The following is a 10,864-nucleotide window of genomic DNA, read 5'->3' as shown; positions in this document are numbered from 1 at the left end:
GTATTGTTTATTTATTTTGCCAGGAGTAGCTTTTTATTCCAGAAGACAGGTAGAAAAGGTTGAGAGAACTAATGTGTATCTAACAATGTACCAGACTTCAAGTGCTTACCTACTTGTGAATGAGTGAAAAGCAGTCTACCGATATTGATGTCTGGACCATGTTTAATATTTTGGATGGGATTAATGTTAAGAAGGGTCATGTCTGGGTAGGGGTCAGGGTTAAGATTACATAATTAACAAAAGTGTGGTGAATATCTGACAGTCAGCTAAGAGACGTGCCCACATCACCCCTGTTTCAGCCCCATTATGTTTTAAGATTGAATATAAGATCTTACTGATTATATTTAAGGCTCTTTGTGACCTCTGTCCTAGCTATAGCTCCTGGCTATATTTACAACCTGTTAGTCCCATACGAGCCTGTACGTAACTTGAGATCCTCAGCAGTGGTATGACCTGCCTGAGAAAATAAGGCGGGAATAGTTATAATTTTACCTATGTTTTTTTTACTTTATTTTACTTGAATTGTCTCTTTATTTATTGTATCTTACATAACTAGATAACTTTGTTGTTTTTGTTAAGTTTTATGATTTTTCTACTGTTGTTTTTTCTCTAACCTGGGTTTTGAAAAGTAGACTATAAATAAAGGTCATTTTACCTGTACAAATCAGCAGCACTGTTCATAGAACAGCAGGTGATTATGGATAATTATGGTGGCATCTGTTACCTTTCCTCTAATAGCCACTAGGTAACAGCAGAGCTATCCCACTGTGTGTGATTGAATGAATGACATGTCGCAATACATAAGAAAAATTATCTGAATGGACAGTAGATTGTCAGATTTTTTTAAGTTCAAGAACCTAGTTAAAATTTCTTGAAATCAAACCTGCTCCTTCCGCCTCACTTAAATCTCCAAGTATGAAAATATGTCTTTACATTTAAACTCAGACTTAAAGTGACCCCAAGGAAATGTTTTGCCTTCATGAACAGCATTCTAGCTTCAGACTCTTAACATATGTTTTCCTACAGAGTGAAGGTCAAACATTAAAATTAAGCAAAATAACTGGATTTTAAGTATGCAAGTTCATCCCAGGATCCACGGGGCGCTTTAAATGGGAAATTGTTGTTCCAACATTGGCCTGTTGGTGTCCTGTCTTCCCTTTTGACTTACCGGACACATTTTTTTAAATATTTATTGCAGATAAAAATTTATATTGTGTAAAATTTGGTGGAGGCTAAGTCAATTTATAACTTGGTGACAAAAAGCCCCTTCAGTTCAGACCAGTCACATGACACCATGGTTTTTCCCAGTTGCCACCACTCAAACTCAAGCCTATTGCTGACCTGTCAAGGAGGTGTACAGTGACCTAGAGCAGTAAGCAATGTCTTTGTCCCGTTTGTTCCTCAACACTGATTTGAACTCTTGTGAAATCTGTAATTCATGGGACAATTTACAAAGAGATATGTTGTGTATCTGTAAAACTGAATGCCAGTTTGGACTAAACTGTGAGTAAAATGAAATGAAATGTTTCATGAAATAATTTTGAGTTCAGGAATCGGAGAAAAACAAAAGACTCTGTTTGAGACAGTTTGAAATGCATTTACTGTCGTGGTGCTTGTTGTAGCACCATCTTGCCAATCATTAGGTGATGGGAGAAAATTGACACAAAATGAGCTCCAGATCAACTTATGAGGCACGCAAAAGAAAATAAACTCCAAATAAAACACGTCCAGCACCTGCAGCACAGGTTCCACTTTGTTTCACTCACAACTGAATGAGGTAAGACCAAGATGTTTATAGTTTACAGACTTCATGAAATTGAGGTTCATGTTTAGGTTGTATGCAAGTCATACGAGAGAAATGCAGACTTAAAAATTAAGAAGACAGACAATGAAGCAACTAGACACAACCACTGATTATTATTACGCAAAAATTATTTAACTAATTTAGCTAGCACGGCACAAAATAAGCAACATTTACCAGCCAAATGCTTGTAAAATATGCTTGTGGTTGGTAGACTTGCTTTACTCACTAGCCAAAATTTGACCATTCACTAGCCATTTGGCCGTTGGACAGAAAAGTTCATTTTGCACCTTCTTTTGTTCTCTTAGCATTTCAGTGATTGTAGACCTGAAAACTTTTAAACTTCATCAAAACTTGAAAAAAACATTTCAAAGGCCCATTTCCACCAATTAAAACTGCTCCAATCCCAGCAGCACAATTAGGGTATGGTCTAGTAACGTCAAAACACAAGGCTCATAGCCAAGGTGGAGAGCTGAAAAATCTACCGTAAACACTCCAGTCCATGTGCTCACTGCGACCTGGGTTCAAAGCAAGGGCTTAACGTAAATCTCTAGCACAACAGGATTTGTATTAGTCCCAAAAGGGTCGGTGAGGTTAAGAGCCGTTAAGTAGTAGTGTTTAAATCCTTACCAATCTAGCCACCACAATGCAAGGGCCCCCCACACTCCTCTGGACTCAGTTCACCTCAGGGTGGTTTAGACAACTGGAAAGGCAAAGATGACAGCAAATGGACGTGCAAGCCAAGATTTTGTTGAATGTTGTATTACATGATTCTCACAACCGATGAGAGTGGTTGTTTTGGTGTCGGTGCTTTGGTTTTGACTTAATTGTTTTAGCCAAGATTGTTTACTACAAGGGTCATCTTGGGTTACACAGACTCAGAGGGCTTAACTACTGTAACATTGGCTAATGTGACTTTTCTTCTTTTTGCCATTCTGCCATTTGCCTGATCTTTTTTGTTTTAAAAAAAGGGTGACAACTACTTCAACTACGTTTGTGGAAAGCTTGTCTTAGTTTAAGTGTACTGGTACACATTAGACAACATTAAAACAAACACACAAAAATCTAAGAATCGCAATAAGTGGCAGCAATGCACAGTAGCACATATAAATGAATTAGGAAATGTTTTAAGGCTATTAAAAAGAAGAACCTGGTACCACATTGCACGGCTGAGGTTTGTCGTAATTAAGCACAGATTTACACGACATGCAGATTACATCAGACATTGGCATCAGCCATGACAGGCACGATCACTGAGGTAACTGGGATGGTGACCTGGTTACGGATCAGCACCTATGGGTCAGAGGAATTAGTAGGAATCACTGCAGGGCGTGACATAGTGCCCTATTAATACCATCACAACTGCAGGAGATGAAATTAAAATATAATAAAGTAAAGCTCCGTAAGTACATACTAGAAAATATTGGAACTCTTAACTTTAATATGGACTAACATTCAGACCAGCAGGGATTATTCTTCTCTGCCTCCAATACGTTTGGTCCCATTACATTTTAGTACTACATGGACTGGCATCAAGCAGTTTAGATTTACATACAGTCAGCTGTAGTTTTACTTTAAAATGTATATTTAGTAAATAAATTATAAAGTGTCCATCTTTAGACAGGAGAACACTTGTTTGTTCCTAAGAACTTTTCAGAGTGCTTGTCTAAATTGTATCCCCTATGGTGGTGATTGTTTACCCAGTGCAGATTTACCTTGGATGAACCAAAGTATTTGGCTGCGGGTAGACGTGGGCGAGAGAGAAAGAGAGATAGAGCAAGAGGGGGAGAGAGAGAGAGAGAGAGAGAGAGAGAGAGAGAGAGAGAGAGAGAGACCAATGTGAGCAATCTGAGCAGGCTGAGCTGCAAGAGGTTGATTTATAATTAGAGTGAATGTCTGTTCAATACCCCTGCTGTTCTGGTGATGGCTCCATTGCATAGAGAGGCAGCTTTGCTGCTGTGAACTTAATTTGAATTCTGAAGCACCACACATCTTCCAGCATTTACAGATAGCCTTGCATGTCTGGGATAATGAAGACTTAGAACAAGATTTTCATTTTTGGATGTACTATGCCATATCTTGGTTGTGGCAGTTGTGTGAAGCCTTATCAAATATCAGTAACAACTTGTCTGTAAGGATTTACACACATACGTTTATAAGCACAGACCAAAGTGCAAAAAAGCTAATGCTAAAAGGTTTTGCACTGCAACACTTGATACTCCATCGTCTGAGTCGTAAGTTACAAATTTGTGTTGATCCTGTATTTCACTAACACATCCTTTATTCCAGGACGTAAAGTATCGGAAACACATGAAACATCCTTGTGTCACCAAAATCAAAAAAACCACAAATGAAACGATGAGAATGTGGAACTGATTAACTGTTTACACACTGTGGCACTATATTATGCCTGTTTGGTTACTCATGGCCTATTAAAAGAAAGTAATGACAAATACTAAAAGTACTGAAAAGCTTTAATAATTTAGATACAAAGTATAAAAGCATACACTAACATATAGGTTACAGTGATTGCTACCAAGATGAGAATGTTATCTGGCAGTTTTAAAGTGAGATTTTAATTAGGTGTTAAAACACAATTAGGTGAGCTTGTTGTCTCATCAATAAGCCCTGCTTAAAGAGAAAAACTTAAAATTAAAATGTGTATGTCTACAAAGGATATATTAGAACCAATATAGTATACAAAATCAGGAACTAGGTAAACATCAACTACAGTTAGTCCTTGCCTAATTTTAAATCAAGATACAAACTGCTAGATATTAATGGGAAATGTAGAGTTTTCAATTGACCTGCATATCTTTGGCACAAGCAGCCAGAGGACCCAGAATATACCCACAGACTGCGAGACAAGCACAGGAAGGCACCAGTTTTACACCCTGAAATGTTCTTGTTGTGACAGGGCTAACAACTGAGCCACCATACAACCTATAAATAATAGTATTCCATGTTCAGCAAAAACAGCCATTAGAAGACATATCAAATGTGTCATATCAACAGTGCAACACACACCGGTGGCATATGGCGTGTGCGAAAACCCCCGCACCAAATGTTTTTCAATCGCAAGTTCATGCGCATCAACTCGTCAGGATAAGCCACTGTCCTATTTCCCAGCTTTGACACGTGTCAACTCACCAGGAAAGCAGCAATTTTATTACATTCACTACCCTGGTCTGCAATCATGCTAGTCACCAAAGTCAGTAGAAAGACAGGCAATCCATCTGACTGCTGCTGACATATTTCAGTCTGGACCAAAGTGGTGGATCGAGCAAACAACCAACCTAGATATCCATCTATACAGCACATACACTGCTAGGGTATCTAAAACATACTTATCACCCAGAGTTTTGATCAATAGACTCCTAACACATCTTAGACATTCAGTATGATGTGTGACTTTTGGTACAAAATACCAATGATACCAATGCATCATAGAGGCTGTTTATATAACTAAGGCAATTTTCACATTTTATACATAAGGTATCAATGTCATCATCAACGCATCATTAAATGAGCACATCTGGACACACAGTGAGTATCTAGGCTTTTGTTTGCAGTGTCATATTCAACAGCTGTCTAAGAACACGCTGGATTTTATTAGGAGTTTACTGCCAGTTGTGCTCATTACTTTGACATCAACATACAAAACCCAAATGTTACTTACAATGTTAACTACATGGTATGCTGTAGAGGGCATGCTGTCATGAATTCCCCCAGTCTCTATACCATGTGGAAGGCTTGACTGTGTGTTACATGCAGTCTTTTTCTGGACAATTTCCAAATGTAGACTCACACTTAGTAGTAGTCATAATCGCTTTCTGTATGTTCTTGTTAACGTTGGGGTTAAATTTCAACATGAGATATACATTCTCTGTTATTATGGATATGGGCGTTTACTGCAGTTCCAGCAATTTTAGTAAAGAATGTGTGCATCGGCGCAGTTCAAAGTCTTCAAAGAGATATATAAACATTTAATAACTATGCACAACACTTAAATGGTGGTGAATGAACTTACCATGCTTCCCATCATTAACTGTCTGAAATCTGATTAAATTCTCCAGTATATTTGGCTCATAAAAGAAAATGGTACCCTTTAGCACCTAATTAAAAAATACTCAAATTTACCCACATCCTCATATTTTGGGAGTCACTGCAGATTATGGAAGGGCATATAAATAGTTCAATGACTCTGGATTTCAGTTCAAATTTCACACGTACATTTTCAGTATGTCACACCATATAGGATGTGCATGTATATAATTCAGCAAGCATGGTCATTACTGAGGTGTCAGTGTGAACATCTTGCCTTCTCATTAACATGATAATTAAAGCTCAACCTATTAACCTCCCACATTCAAGCAATATTTATAAAGCAGTATACATCACCATTGCATGCCTTCAGATGATTGTCACATAGTAGATGCCTTGTGAAGTGTGCAGGCTTCCATATGATTACAGATTTCAACATTTTTGATCAGTGGTCGTCATTAACTTTGAAATATGCTCTCCTTTAACATTCTCTTTCATCTCAGATAGGGAAGTGATGGAGGAGATGTGTGAGATATGCGAGCGCCCGAATACAGAACACGTGCAGTAACTCAAACATATAAACCATATGGAGAGATCAGCAGGAGACATGAATGCTATAACAGGAAATGTCAGAAAAACAGCTTGCATGTAGGAGGAGTGCACGCCAGATAATCATTAGTCAGTATTTTGAACATTTTCTCCATCAATGCTTAAATCATCTGTAGAAATTGTTAACAGATATATGTCTAATTTCTACTTGACAAAAACAACTGAGTTTTTGTCATTCAGTTAATTAAATGAATGAAGAACGCTTCAACAGCAATACAACACAATTCCCATAATGTAGCTTAGAATTAGCGGATAAGACGGAAGCCACTGACGTCAATGGCTGCAACTGACACACAAGCTATTTTCTTATAATAGAAATTTAATATTCTTTCTAGTGGATAATGCACTACTCGATGTTCTGTAACATTAATCTCAAACTAGGGATACAACAATCCAACTTTTTCTCCCCAGATACTAAGAGTCAGAGTATCTGCTGACACCGGTGCTTTCTTTTTCTCAAATTTAAACTGAATGAAACTCATTGGAAGCATGTTTACAGTGGTACTAAAAACTCAGCAAGCTGGCTGCCCCTTGTGACTGCATAAATAGTACTTTACTTTACTTTATTAGTACCTTTATTGCAATATGCGTGTTATTATTCTGATATAATGAGTCCTGACAATGTTTTAAAGAGTTCGGTCTAGACCTGCTCTATTTGAAAAGTGTCCTGAGATAACTTCTGTTATGAATTGGCGCTATACAAATAAAATTGAATTGAATTGAATTGAATTGACATGACTGAATGGAGTGTGGTCTGCAATCTACAAAATATTCCATATCTTTTAAGTTCTTTTTTTGTCAAATTTGATGGTAAAAATGAAAACTTATATAGGACAGTAAAACTAATCTAGAACTGTCAACAATGGGCAGAGATAAGAAAAATAATTTTTGAGGGATTTAATCAGAGATGCACTGATCGATTGGCCAGTGACTGGATCAGTCTCATATATTTATACATTGACAGGTGACAAATAAAAAAACCCCCAAAAAAACACAATAAATGAGTGGAGAAAAATAATGAATACAGATGCTTCCACACAGGTGCATTGCATGGTAGAATTAAACAATTAACATCCAATCATGCTCTGTGGCGTATAAAAATGTTGGGCATGCCCAGTTGATTCTGATTTTGTCAGAGGGATATTATAGTAGGGTTGCAGTGGATAAACCCTGCATTACAAAGATGAATGCACATTTGAGAGCTCAGTGGTGCAAAAACCATATGCTCTGGTCTACAGAGATGTGGGAAGAAAAGTGATACGGTCAGATGAGTCATCCTTCACCATATTCCCGACAAGTGGACAAGTGCATGTGTGCCGTACACCAAGAGAACGGTGAGGGGACCTGGTGGCTCTGGTACGCTGTGGGGGGAATTTTGGTAGCATGGTTTGGGTCTACTTAACGGGAAGGGTCACCACAAATCAATATAATGTTGTTCTGATTGATCACCTTTATCCTACGATGAAACATTCGAAGGATCAGAACTGTGATGTCAGTTAGATTTGTCTTACCATCAAGGGTGTAAAAACTACAGCTTATGAACTTAGTTTTAAAATAGAAAAATTTGAAATTATCGGTACATTATCTGTATTGGTCATGAGAAGCAGGTAATATCGGTTATTGTATTGGCTGAAAAAAAGATCCATATTGTGCATCCCTAGAGGGAATATCTTTCGGAAGAATGGAGTTAATCCATCCAGTAAAGTTCCAGAGATTTCTAAAGTCAATGCCAAGGTGCACTGAGGCTTGTCTGGCAGCACACTGTTGCTCAACACCTTACTGAGACAATTTTTGTGGGTTTTTCCTTTTGATTTGTCTCTTATTTGTACATCCGATTTAGTGCCAGTCAAATTTACATGCATGCTGCACTGCACAATGGTTCATGTCATGTGAACAGAGACACAGACAGTAACTTATTTGTATCACACCCACACCCACACACACACACACCCACACACACACACTAAACTTTATAAAAGAACCTGAGAAGAAACATATCAATAGAAAAACTTGCTGACCTTGTGCAAGAATTACCAAAACAGGTGCTACTTGAGAGGTTAATTAATTAACAAGTAATAATTTGCTTTTCAATTTGTGCGAAGAATATTTCAGTTTTGTTATTTCAGTTTTCCATGAAATGAAAGAGATTCATGTAACTCTGTACAAGCCTGTTAAAAATTTTCAAAAATACAGACAATTATTTGTTATGTTGGATAGTTGCGGTAATGAGTTTAGGTTGGGTGAAATGTGAATAAAAATGTGATGGATTGTCAATGTATGTTTTGAGATTAACAGTCCTGATTACTTAAGACGTTGTTTTTTATGTGTCAAAAGAAAATTACCTTATTTATGTCTTGTTATTTTTCATGTTTGAAATCTCTGAAACCAGAATATCGTGGTAAAACCCAAACAGCCACCCACTTTATTTTTGTTGAGGTTTAGTGTGTCAAACACTACACAGTGCCTCTTAAGCACAAAATGACATAAAAATTACATTCAAGTTAGTTGTAAACAATACACAAAGGCATGTGGAAATGTGTTTCTAATTTGTTGTAATTCATTCGGCTCTGATTTGAACGCTTAAAGTCCTCCTGGGTGCTGCTAGTGCATGAACCCACTGAGCAAAATGCAAAACAAAAGCTCATTGAGGAATGAGCAAGGCTAAGCCTTGTTTATTTCAGGTTTGAAGAGGTCATCACACAGTACATTTTGTGCAGGTCTGCTCAGGATTAGTTAATTAAGAAACTTTAATACAACCAAAGAAAACTGTTAAACTGATAACTAAAACACATCTCAGTGTCTTTAAACTTAACCATGTTTCTATTTTATACTGTATCTCAAATTAATTATCTCAAGGCTCATACCAATTTATAACACCATTTCTACGCTAAACACTACCTCCTAGTTTAGAAGGCATTTCATAGCAATTTTACCTTAAACACTGGTTGAATACATAAACGTACATTGCTGGGCCTCTACTGAGAGATGGAAGCATTCTTGAAACATGACAGTTCAGGTATCTTTCAGCAAGAAAAAGAAAAAAAATGCTGAAAATTTTCAAAACTCTCCATTTACAGAAAAACCTGTCCATATACAGCCCCAAGGAAAAAGTATGTTTTTATATTGTTAGCATATTATGGATTAATAATGTGAATACAAAGTTTGTACTTGGGCTGCAATTACTGATTACTTTCTCGATTAATCGATTAGTTGGTTGGTCCATAAAATGTCAGAAAATAGTGAAAAATATTGATCATTGTTTCCCAAAGCTCAAGGTGACGTCCTTAAAGGTCTTGTTTTGTCTACAACTTTAAGATATTCAGTTAACTGTCATAAAAGGGCCAAATAAACCAGAAAATATTCACATTTGAGTAGCTGCAATCAAGGAATTAGGACAATTTTCTTTTTTCTAACAGATGAATTAATTATTAAAATAGCAGCCGATTAATAGTGGACAATTAATGGATTAATCGACTAATTGTTGCAGCTCTAGTTTGTGCAGAGTTGATATTTGGTATGTAGGCTCCCGTCCACAAGCAAATATTTGGTAGTGATGATTATAATGGATTTCAATCTGTGGTGTAGTGAAGGATATACGCAGGTATACGAAGTATACCCACTTATTTTTCAGTTGGCATTGGGTATATTGACTTCCCCTCTTATGTGCATCCTTCAGTAGTGTTCTGCAAGCCGACTTTTTTGGCATGACAGTTTTCCAGGTTTTCAAGAATGGATGGAGTAAGGAATAAAGAATACTTTACTCAAAATGCATAATTTTATGTAGTTGTCTCACAAGTAGTTGTTCTGTAGGCCAGCATTTATGGCAAAATCTGCCCCCCCTTCTGCGGCTAATGTTAATTTCATACTGATCCTGAACTCCCTGAAGACAAGGAGCAGAAGTGACAATGTGCAAATACTACTGGCCCATTTTTTGGTAAGCTAAATATGCAAGAGCAGGGAGTTTATCCTTTGCTGGACGAGCCGATTAAAATAAAACAAACTGGGGCATAAATTAAGAGTATACTCACTTCTTCAGGCACCACTACACCACTGGAGTTCAGCCAAAAGTGGCAGCAGAATAAACCGCAGTAGCTTACTTTTCTAGAGCACTTTTTAAAAACATTTTTCCGTGGAGACAATATTACAGGAAATGACCAAGATAACAGATATATTTACATAATGTTAGCCAATGTTATAGTACCCTCTTCTGCAGACCCAATAGGAGTCCCCCAGGGGGAAATGTGCCCAATTCATACCAATTACCAATTCAGGACACAACAGATAATGCTATTCAAATGTCACCACTAATCAGCAGCATGGAAGCATCATAATGTGTGCCAAACAACAACCAACAGCCAAAAGCTCAGCAACTACAACAAATTAGCCAATTCACAATTACACCAAAGCATA

Source organism: Dicentrarchus labrax, unplaced genomic scaffold, assembly GCF_905237075.1.
Source record: "Dicentrarchus labrax unplaced genomic scaffold, dlabrax2021, whole genome shotgun sequence".
Classification (NCBI taxonomy): Eukaryota; Metazoa; Chordata; class Actinopteri; family Moronidae; genus Dicentrarchus; species Dicentrarchus labrax.
This window is presented reverse-complemented; position numbering follows the sequence as displayed.